Source organism: Medicago sativa, chromosome 7 (assembly GCF_051527215.1).
Source record: "Medicago sativa cultivar Bolivia chromosome 7, Bolivia_mono, whole genome shotgun sequence".
NCBI classification, from domain to species: Eukaryota; Viridiplantae; Streptophyta; class Magnoliopsida; order Fabales; family Fabaceae; genus Medicago; species Medicago sativa.
The window spans coordinates 87,832,507-87,844,734 of NC_140755.1; the positions used below are offsets into that span (position 1 = coordinate 87,832,507).

Sequence of the window (12,228 nt, forward strand, 5' to 3'; positions counted from 1 at the left end):
AGTTTTATTTAGCCACTTCTACATATTAAATAATCATATTTCTCGTTTTTTTTTCTTTTAAAATAATAATCATATTTCTCGTATTTTTTTTTTCTTTTAGAAATGAATTTTTCTTTTAGAATACTAGTATGAATGAATTAAAAATATGTATTAATGTTTTTGAGCTATTTTTTTCCTTCAAAACCCAATTTAGTTGCAACGTTTAATCTCTGAAAAAAAAACTAAATCGAAACAAGTTAGTTTAGTCACCTTTACATTTTGTTTGGATGATGAAGAGAATATATATGAAAAAATAGAAAGTAAAAAAAGAAAGATTATTTAGTATTTTGGTATGAGAGATATTGAAAGAAAATTATATTAAAAAAATATATATGTTTTTGTAAAATGACATAAATATATTATATATTACGGAGTACAACAAAAATAAAGTGACATGAATATCCTTAAAAAAATAAATTAAATTAAAATATAATCTGATCTCTAAAATACTTATAACAAAATCAATTATTTTTGAATCTGTAACGAATGGGGCTTAAATCCACAAAAGATGTGTGCTTAGAGGAAGCTTCTACACATTTTTAGGTAAGAAACTTATACATTTTGAATTTTATATAAGATTATAAGTTTATAATATTTTTCTATTGTAATAATATTATAGATAATTTTTTCACTAAAGAAGATATCTGAATGGTGAGCTGTTTGTAGCATAGCCTGCATGGTTAAAAACCAAACCTCATGAAAAAGGAACCAAACTACATCTATCTTCTATCTATCTATCTACTTCTACTTCTATCTATCTATCTATCTACTTCTATCTATCTATCTATCTATCTACTTCTACTTACAATATATAAAAACAAGATACTATCAAAATTACTTAACTACTCATACCTAATTTTCTTCCAAACTTTTTCATTTACAACTTTAGGGTTATTTTTGTCAAATCCACTATCAAAACCCACTTTACTAAAACTCACTTTATCACCTTTCTTTATTTAATAATAAACTTTTCTATCTCATCTTTCTTTATTTATAATAATAATATTTTCTCTCTCATCTTTATTTATTTAATAATAAACTTTTCTCTCACCTTTATTTTTTAATAATAAACTTTTCTCTCTCAATTTCACTCTCCTCTCTTATCTTTTTCTTACCAACTTTCTTCATTTTTCATTTTCTCTCATTTTCTCTACTAATTTTCAATTCGGTTTTACTAACAAGTTTTTTTTTTTAGAGGAAACTAACAAGTGTTGTTGTTATAGCATAATATGATTTTGTATTTTATGATAACACTATTATAAAATAGCGACTTTTAGGGTGCACAAATTGTTAAATTTGTGTACCCATACACAAACATACTTTTAAACTTAGATTTACTATTTAAAAATTGAATTGCTTGGATACAGTGATAGTCTACATTTACAAAAGTTGTTTATAATGTCAGTCTTAATGAAAATGAATTTTTGGAATTGTGGTGTATTTGTTTATTAATAAAACATATATTAAAAGTTAAGCTTTTCTTATAAAAAAGTATACATTGATTAAAAGTTAAGCTTTTCTTATAAAAAAGTATACATTGAAATGTTAATAAAGGAGAGTTATTTTTTCCGTCACTAATAAGACCACATTTTTCATTTGCAGCGTGAATTTACTTCTTTTATTTGTTATTGTTACAGACTCTACCAAATAATTTTAAATATACTTGCGTAATTTTTTTCTATATTTTTGTTCCTGTGCACACTTTTTTACATGTTCATTGCACTTTTTTTTTTGAAATAATGTTCTACACATTGTTAATTATATTCGAGATATTGTCAGATATTAAACATGAACACCTCTTTTATATGAGATTTAAAAATTGGTTTGCAACGTTATGAGAGTCTAACTTCTTCGGATAAAATGGAATCGATAAAATTTAAAATTACTTAATAATTTATATTTTAGGTTTGACAAGTGATTTTTTTTTTCAAATAAAGTAGGTTTATGGGTGCACATGATGTCAGGTATTGAGACAAATGTAAAAGAATTTCATAAAAATAAGAAGAAAAAAAATGACTCTCAAAAAGTAAAATATAAATTCAAAAAATGAATTTTTTGTAGAAATAAATATATAAATCTGTTAATACAAAAAACAAAAGAAGTGACACGAGACCCATTTTAGTAACTACAGCGAGTGCTCAGTTTTAATTAGTGTTTTTTTAATATCTCTAATTCAACACCGCGATTGCCTAAATTTTATTAATATATTTATAAAATATATGTGGGTGTATGCACTATATATTAATAAAAAATATACATGAGTATATGTTTGTTTTGTGGGAATATATTAATATATTTTTATTTCTGAAATTTAATGGGAACTATATATTGATAGTATATGTTTGTTTTGTGGGAATATATTAATATATTTTTATTTCTGAAATTTAATGGGAACTATATATTGATAAAATACAAATGAGTACATGAAATATATATTAACAATAATATATCTCACTATATGTTTTTTTACGGGAATATGTTAGTATATATTTATTTATGAAATGTATTTTCATTTATTAGCTTTTTTAATATCGTCAATACTAAAACAAGAACAATATTATAATATACTATGATTAGTCATACTTCAATTTTTTCCGTTGTTTTTTTTTTTATGAAAATGTATCACTAAAAAAATCATTGGAGTGTACAATTGTAACACGGGACCCATTTTAGTAACTACAACGAGTGATCGGTTTTAATTAGTATCTTTTTAATATCTCTATTTAAACACCGCGACTGCATAAGTTTTATTAATATATTCAAAAAATACATGTGAGTGTATGAACTATATATTAATAAAAATATATATGTGAGTATATGTTTGTTTTACAGGAATATATTAGTATATTCTTATTTCTGAAATCTAATGGGAACTATATATATATATATATGAGTGTATGGACTATATATTAATAAAAATATATCTCACTATATGTTTTTATACGGGAATATGTTAGTATATGTTTATTTGTAAAATGTATTTTCATTTTTTTTAATATCGTCAATACTAAAACAAACAAAAAAATTATAATATACTATTTTTTTGACAAGGAAATTATAATATAATATGACTAATCATACTTCAATTTTTTCCGTTGTTTTTTTTTTTAAAATGTATCAATAAAAAACCAGTTGGAGTGTACAATTGTAACACGGGACCCATTTTAGTAACTATAACGAGTGATTAGTTTTAATTAGTATTTTTTAATCTTTCAAAAAAAAAATTAGTATTTTTTAATATCTCTATTTAAACACAGCGACTGCCTAAGTTTTATTAATATATTAATAAAGTATATGTAGGTGTATGGAATATATATTAATAAAAAAATATATGAGTATATGTTTGTTTTACGGGAATATATTAGTATATTCTTATTTCTAAAATCTAATGAGAACTATATATATTGATAAAATATATATGAGTGTATGTACTATATATTAACAAAAATATATCTCACTGTATTTTTTTTACGGGAATATGTTAGCATATGTTTATTTATGAAATATATTTTACGATAACAATATTATATAATACATTAATTATGATTTTTCACGGGATGCTTATTAGTATTTTTCACACTAAAACATATTAGTAAATAAAAACTATGATTATTTTTGTTTATTAACTTTTTTAATATCGTCAATACTAAAATTTAATATATATTTGTTCATATTAAAATTTAATTATTTTATAATTTTTCATTACTATCGATCAATATATACATTATTATGCTTTAAATACTTTACATATTTTCACCATGGACAAAAAAAAAATACTATGCCAAGCGCAGCCGAGACGCGACACGCGGCGGAGCCGCGGCCATATAGCGCGGCGAAGCCGCGCTACCCGTGCTGTAGCACGGGTATCTCGACTAGTTTATTTTGGTTGATGAGTATAACACACAAGGCTAAAATTCATATCTTATCTTATAACTTAAAGTTTAAGTAGGCTTTACAAACTTACATGATGTTTGAAGGATTGTATCATGACTCTTTTACAAAAAGAAATATGAGTTTGATTAATAGAATTTCTCATTTGAAAGATCGTCTAATTTGATGTGTGTTAAGAGTCTTAGTCATTGGAATTGATTATGACTCTTCTGTTGGATTATTAAAAAAAAAAAAAAAAGCTTTTTTAAATTACACTTGAAAAATTACAGGTAATTTATCCAACAACCAATGAAAGTTAACTACATAAGTATATTTATAAGTGGAGTAAAAATTGGTATGTAGGACCACTTACAAATTTACTCGTAGCTAATTTCCATTGGTTGCTGAGGAAATTATAGATTTCATAAAATAATAGTAGAGTTCACAAAAACTGTGAAGGTAGATTAGCCTAAAAGAAATGATAATAGAGTTCATCAAATAGCAAAAGTCTTAAAATATGGCGGTCACTTGTCACAGAATCCAAGAGATTAGGTCAGGTTGCAGCTGTTGGACATATTTTTTTCCGTGTCAAACAATGGACAGGACGAGGGGTCGTTGCAAAATTCGATCAAACAGCAGCAAACGGTCCTTCCCTTAATTTATTAGTTATTTGTTCTGGTTTCTTTATTTATTTTTAGTGCAAACCTGTCTTTATTCTGGTACTTGGTGACATCTCACGTAAAAGAAGAAACAATAAGAAAAAGACGACCAATGACTTCAGAATGCAAGTTGGAAATATATATGGACTTCGAGATGAAGCGTGTAAAATATAACAAAAACCATTGCTTGTAACGAAACCAATATTCTTGGGATCTTGGGGTAATAATAATTTACTAATAATAATCGTGTGGTGTTTATACTTATGGATGCATTATTCCTCTTTGGCTTGGCGGAATCACTAGTAGAAAAGCTTGCTACTCGGGCATGTCAAGAAGCTTGTCAGGTGCTGGGTGTGTATGCGGATCTTCAACAGTTCACACAGACTCTCTCATACATCAAATCTGTGCTGTTCGGTGCTGATGAAAAGCTGAAGAATTACACACATGATAATTATGAGCTTCAGAGTTGGCTGCGGCTGATAAGATTTGTCCTCTCTGATGCCGAAAATGTGCTTGAAGAAGTTGACTTTCAAAACTTACAAAAGAAAATGATCAAAGATCATGGTAGCAGAATCATAACCAAGGTATATCACTTTTTCTCATGTTCTAATCCACTTGCTTTCCGTTTTAGAATTGCTCGGAAAATTAAAGAAATCAATAAGCGATTAGACAAGATTGCAGCTGATAGGAGTAAGTTTGGGTTTCAGATAATTGATATTCACAATGACACACATGTTGTGATGAATAGGAGAGAAATGACATACTCCCGTGTGATTAATTCAGAAGTAATAGGAAGAGAAAATGATAAAAAAAAGATCATAAAGCTTTTGGTTCAGCATGATAATGATAAAAATCTCTCCGTTATTCCCATAGTGGGGCTTGGTGGCCTTGGAAAGACCACACTTGCAAAGCTTGTGTTTAATGATGTGAAGATAGATGAGTGTTTCACAATCAAAATGTGGGTGTGTGTTTCAAATAGCTTTGACATTAAGGAAGTTATTATTAAGATATCAATGCTGCTCCAAAAGGAGACGCTCCTGCTTACCAACAAAGTTATAGAGATTTAGACATCGAGCAACTGCAGAATCATCTTATAAACAAACTTAATGGTCAAAAGTTTCTACTTGTCTTAGACAGCGTGTGGAATAAAGATCGTGTTAAATGGATTCAGCTGAGGGATTTAATACAAGTAGGTGCTCTAGGAAGTAAGATCTTAGTTACTACACGTAGTCACTCGATTGCTTCCATGATGGGAACTGTTTCCTCGCACATTTTAGAAGGTCTTTCTCTGGAAGATTCACTGTCTATATTTGTCAAATGGGCCTTCAAAGAAGGAGAAGAGAGAAGGTATCCACATTTGGTAAATATTGGAAGGGAAATTGTGAAAAAATGTGGCGGGATTCCCTTGGCAGTGAGAACAGTAGGTAGTTTACTTTTTTCAAAATATGAGACAGCTGGGAATTGGGAAAACGTGAGAGACAACGAAATTTGGAATTTACAAGGCACAAATGAGATTTTATCTGCACTTAAGTTAAGCTATGCTCAAATGTCATCCAATATGAAAATATGCTTCACTGTGTTGTCTGTTTACCCTAGGGGGCATGCATTTGATAGTTTTCATGTAACATCACTATGGAGAGCACTTGGTCTACTTCCAGCACCAAACAGAAACCAAAATGAAACATTGAAATATAGTGCCAACCAATATTTGTTTGAACTGCTGTCAATATCTTTTCTTCAAGATTTTGTCGACTACGGCATTGGTTTTGCATTCAAAATACATGATTTGGTGTATGATCTTGCTAGGTCTGTTGCAGTAGGATCCCAACGTGTGGGATACCATAATTTTTTTCAGGAACGAGAATGCCCAACATATGTCTTTCCCTGAGAACGAAGTGCTTGACAAATATTTCATCAAAGAACTTCAATCTGTGAAGAGCATACTATTTCCTACAGCTGGAGTTGGTTCAAGCAGTAATTCCTTCTTGAATGAATGCATATTAAGGTGTAAACACTTGCGATTTTTGGATTTAAGCGATTCTACACATGAGACCTTGCCTTGGTCCATTGGCCGCCTGAAACATTTAAGATATCTCAGTCTAGAGAATAATAAAAAGATTAAGAGACTTCCAGGTTCTATTTGCAACCTCCTGAGATTAGAAATGCTGATACTTAGTGGATGTACAAAACTTGAGAGATTGCCTAAAGGTTTAAAAAAATTGATCAGTCTCCAAGATTTGGAGATAACAACAAAGCAGTCTTTTTTACCTGAAAATGATATTGCGAACTTGAGTTCTCTTCAGACTCTCAGAATCGAGTTTTGCAACAATCTAGAGGCATTGTTTGGAGGGATAAAACTCCCTTCTCTCAAAGTTTTGTGTGTTGCTAATTGTAAGAATCTAAAGTCTTTACCACTTGACATTGAACATTTTCCTGCATTAGAGACTTTGTTAGTTGACAATTGTGACATATTGGAATTTTCGGAGGGTTGCGAGGACCAAAACTCCAACATGAGTTTGAAGGTTCTAACTATTGTTTCTCTACCTCAGTTGGTAACATTGCCTCATTGGCTTCAAGGGTCTGTGAATACATTACAATACTTGTCAATTTCAAGCTGCAATAATCTCGTGGCACTTCCACAGTGGTTGTCAAGTATGAACTATCATAAAACAATATGTATCACAGGTTGTCCTAATATATTGTCTCTCCCCAATGACATTCATCATCTCCCCACCCTCGAACGATTCGAAATCGATGGTTATCCTGAATTGCTTAGAAAATCTCAGTTGGAAGTTGGAGAGTCTTCGCGCGCGCACAATGCCATTGATGAACCAGATGAAATAGAAGAATTGGAATAATTGCATTAGGCAAGGGTAAGAAAAGCTTTATCATGACAGATAAACATTGAAGTTTTTCATTTCAGCTTTCATAATATTGTTATTGAAAACTTCTTAATCTGGTTTTATGGTTTTCTTTTTGCCGAATGTTTTTTAGTGTACAATTGGAGCAAGGAATGGTAACTTCCCTATTTAAGAGAAGAAAACAATTAAATAAAGTGTGCGGTACAAGACTCAATGAGCATCAGCAAAAGCACCTCTTATACTACTTTTTGTGATGGCTTTTTTTCTCAAGTTTGTGCATTTCTCTTTGTAATTGTATGATTAGAAACTTTTCAGCTAAGTATGTGATTTAGCTTCCACATTCAAACTATCAATTAATTAATATTCGCTCTTATTGATTTGGATTTTTCTTCTTTTTCTATGAGGACAGTGTACCAAAATAATGCATGCCATTAGCTCGTTATCCAGTTTTTATTGAATTTAGCGTGTATTGTTTGTAAAGTCAATAGTAATATGCAAAAGAAACGTATCATCAGCAGCCTCTGTAACATTTACAAATCAACTTATCCGTGATTAATAAGGTCATTGCTTGAGATTGCAAAATCTTGTATAGTGATCATAAATCAAGGGTAGAATTATGTAATATCCCGCTGAATTTATAATAAATTGTCGTATCAATTACATGTCAAAACATAAGTAATTGTTAAAGGGGTTAATTATTTATTAAGAAATGAGACATTAGTCTATAAATATCTCGCTCATTTTTGGAACTCAAGATTTTTTTTTAAGAAAGAATTTGGACCATTTCTCTCATTTTTTCTCCAAGTTTCTAAACACTTCCAAAGCATTCTTCTCTTCTCCTTCCCTATCAAAATTTTCGGTCATCATCTCCATAACCTTTCCACCCTAAATTCTTCAACTTCTTCAAAGAAATATCAAGCTTAAGCATCAAGTAAGCAAGTGGTGTTGTAATCAAGAAGTAAGTTTGAAATTCTTTCCCCCTCTATGTTTGGTCTTAACCGCCCTTTCCCTCCATGACTTTTCCAAATCTTCAATCTCACTTTAATCTCATGGGAATTCATTTGTAAGAATGGTTTTGAGGCACACATGAAGGGTTAATCACAAGGTAAATGGCATAATCATTTTTTTCATGGAAATTTATTCAATTCAAGTTGGTGTATGTTGTATGTGTTTTTGAAGATAGATATGTGTAGTAATGGTTTTAGGAACATGGTATGAAGAATGATAATAAGCTAGGAGCATTGGTGTGAGAATTTAGGACTTAAAGTGTGTAAGTTGTTTCTATAAATTATTACAAGTGATTATTGAGCATAGCATGATGGAATTTTGTAGAAATGGGTTAGGAGATATGTATTCATGTTTGCTTTGATTCTGGAAAATTGGAATAGAAATTGAATTGTTTAGAGGGCATAAGCTGTCAGTTAAGCTGTTTTGAGCAAAATGCCTTAAATGACTAAGTTGTGGTTTAAGCTGCTGTACAAGTGATTCATAGGGCTGATTATTCACGTTGGAACTGTTGTGTCAAAGGCTGGATCGAAATTTTATGATAAAAGTCATAAGTTGCGAGTTAAACCATTTGGATAATAGCTTAAATTGCAATTCAAGTTGTGTCAGGTATTACCTTGCGATGAACAGTTTAGGCGAGATATGTTGAATTGGTATATGAGCAATGGAAAAAGAATAAGGTGTTCTAATCATGGTAAAGGTGCTTAAATGGTAATTAAGCTGTTTTGGAAGTGCTTAAATAGCCAAACGGTGAACTTCGGGTGCAGGGACTGGAATGGAAATTTTTGTATATGCTGGTTGATGAAGTAAGAGTATGTCACAAATGAGTTGAGCTGTTTCAGAAAGAGTAACACCTATGAGCCAAGACATAAGCTATTTTGGAAAATGGATTATGGAGTTTTGGAGCTAGCAAAAGCTGAAAATTTTGGATAAGCTGCTTGCAATTTCGGGACTAATGTCAAGGTGAGTTCCTTTAGTTTAGAACCCACCTTTGGGGATCAATTATGATTATGTTAGATTATTGAGATAATATGAATAATTAGACCATTTTTATGATTATTGGCCGACTGTGCAAGCATGACTATCATGCCATATGATTGGTACATTTGAAACATAATAAACATGAGATAGTAGAATGATTATTTCTGAATTAGGTTTGGGGTATTTTGATGATGAGTATGAACATTTGAATTAGAGATTGAAATTGATGAATTAAGATGTTGGACAAATTAATAATGAATTTAAAGAACTCACACATGAGTCTTTATAGCTGAGGAAATAGTGCAGTCATATGCATATTATATGTTTGATGTTTTGATTGTTAGAGAATTAAAGTTATTAATTTATCGGTATGTTAATGGTTGATATTAGTATGTGCTAGAAAGTAAATTAAATTTGTTGTACCGAAACTAACTGTGATTGATGTGGTTTACTGAATTCTTGAAGTGGTCTGATGAATAAATGCTAGGTAAGTTAAACCTAGAAAGTTATTATGTCCTAATTGCATATGAAATGATTTGAAAGAAAATTTGAAATGCACCCTATGAGTAATATGCTCACATTGAATTATAGAAAATCACAGAAAAATGGAATGAGGAGAAAAATTGAAATGAGTAACATGCTCATAGAAAAAGAAAGAAAGAAAGAAAGAAAAAATGAGTATATTAAGAAAAAAACTCCGTTTGCTGCAACGAAGAGATAATGCAGCCTATGAACAAATTGTTCATAGTATTTTAAAATTTATATTCCGTTCGCCACAACGAAGAGATAATGTGGTATATTCCCGTTCGCCACAACGAAGAGATAATGTGGTATATTTCCCGTTCGCCACAACGAAGAGATAATGTGGTATATTTTCGTTCGCCACAACGAAGAGATAATGTGGTATATCCCGTTCGCCACAACGAAGAGATAATGTGGTTTATGTACAAATAATGGAAAGAGATAAATGATGAAATAATTTATATTGAGTTGTATAAATGAGAAAATAATTTATATACTTTATTGATAGTAAATTCACATCATGAGATGCGAGGATAAAGTATACGAGAAGTGTATCTGTAGGAAAAATTATGTTTGGAATGAATTAGCTACGAAGCAATATTTTATGGGAATTTTACAAATCGTTGGAAATGAGGAATTTTAGTTATGGACCTCCGGCTTAGTTAGCCGAAACTAGATGTTATCGGAAAAATTAGTTATGCAAATCGTTGGAAATGAGGAATCGTTGGAAATGAGGAATTAAGTATGTTAAGGTATAAGTTATACCAGAATACGATAGATCGGATATATGTTTATGATTATTATTATGTTTATGATTAAAATTATAAGTATGATTATATTTATTATATGATCAAAATAGTATTTCAAACAGCGATTTTAGTTATCCCTTGATCGCTCAGTTATGCATAATGAAATTGTATAAACCCAAAATGGGTTGAGGTTAGAAACAGATGGCGATCCTAGATTCCCCGAGGTTGCCTACAACCTAGGATAGATGGAACTCACTGAGACATCTTGTCTCATCCAAATTCCTTTTATTTATTTCAGATATACGAGTTATTATACGACAGGATGGTACTTGATGAAGGAGCGGAAATAGCTGGACCATATAAAGTACACGTCAGTGGTACTATTTCTGAGTTAACAGGTGAGAAGTTCTATGAATTGTTCAGAGAATTTTTATTTATTGTAATTTTAATGTACCCGATGCCGAGTTTAACACTCATGCTAGATATCCTAGGTAATTTTCTAGTAGGGGTGTTTCAAATTATAATAACTTTCCATGAGGTTTGTGTGGGTACAAATAAGTAATAACACCTCATTTTTTCAAGCATAAGTAACCTCCACTGCCGTTACAATCTGTCAAAATACAGTCAAAGAGAATCAGAAAAGAATTCTTTTATTTCTACTGGTATAGTAATTCCCCTTTTTACTATAATTATTTGATAATGAAGTGTTGCTTTCGATTTTTCATGATAACGAAAAGTTGTCAGTCTGAACTGCTGGAAATTGGATTACACCCATAATGTTTCTCAAACGAAAAGAATCTTAGAGTTGATTCTAGACGGTCTTTTAAAAATAATTAAGATAAAGTAGAAAAGTCGAGTTTAGAGAAGCGATCCGGAAGATTCCTTATAAAAATATATAGTATATATTAAGAGCTAATCAACCTAAATTCTTAGACGGTTACTTGATGCTTAAACTAGTATGCATTTTGAAACAAGTTAAAATCATGGGCAAATTTAAAGCATCTTTTAGGTACACAATATAGAAATGTTAGACCGGAGATAGTGTAGGTTATGGTGAAATAAAACTCCAACTCAGAACGTGATGGAGCGTTATCCCCAGTGTGTAGACACTAGATCATTCTCCTCACAACGAAAAATCTCTAACAAGCCTTTTGCATTTCAGAATTTCGAAGGCTTCCACTTAACTATCTTAAATACGGTTTCAAGCCAGTTTTTCTTCATTTACTAGATTTGTTCTTTCAACGTGAGAGAATCCAGACTAAATTTTGAGTTACTATGCTCCCAGAAGTGATGACTTTCATCAATCTTAATATCGACTCTACAAACAATATACACAAATGAAATTCAATTAAAAAGGCACTGGGAGGAGGATAAGGAACCCAAGACGTGAATCAGTTTGGGATTGTTCTATTGCCATCACAAAGATCAGTGGGAAAGTTACCAAAATATCTATCATTCATTTTTGTCTCTCTCAAATGTGGACATCCGTAGTAGTTCGACTAGATTAAGTTACGGCATGAACATTTGGTAGTTATCTAGCGG

General features: G+C 30.6%; 1 long non-coding RNA gene and 1 pseudogene across 2 annotated transcripts; both read left to right on the top strand.

Annotated features, from left to right (window-relative positions):
• Positions 1–4,717: 4,717 nt before the first annotated feature.
• Positions 4,718–7,701, top strand: LOC146909811 (putative disease resistance protein RGA3; annotated as a pseudogene). The gene is made up of 2 exons (XR_015018864.1): positions 4,718–7,441; positions 7,563–7,701. The product of XR_015018864.1 is annotated as a putative disease resistance protein RGA3 (transcript).
• Positions 7,702–8,220: 519 nt separating this feature from the next.
• Positions 8,221–11,169, top strand: LOC146909812 (uncharacterized). The gene is made up of 2 exons (XR_015018867.1): positions 8,221–9,397; positions 10,985–11,169. It is a non-coding gene; the product is annotated as an uncharacterized LOC146909812 (long non-coding RNA).
• Positions 11,170–12,228: the final 1,059 nt, after the last annotated feature.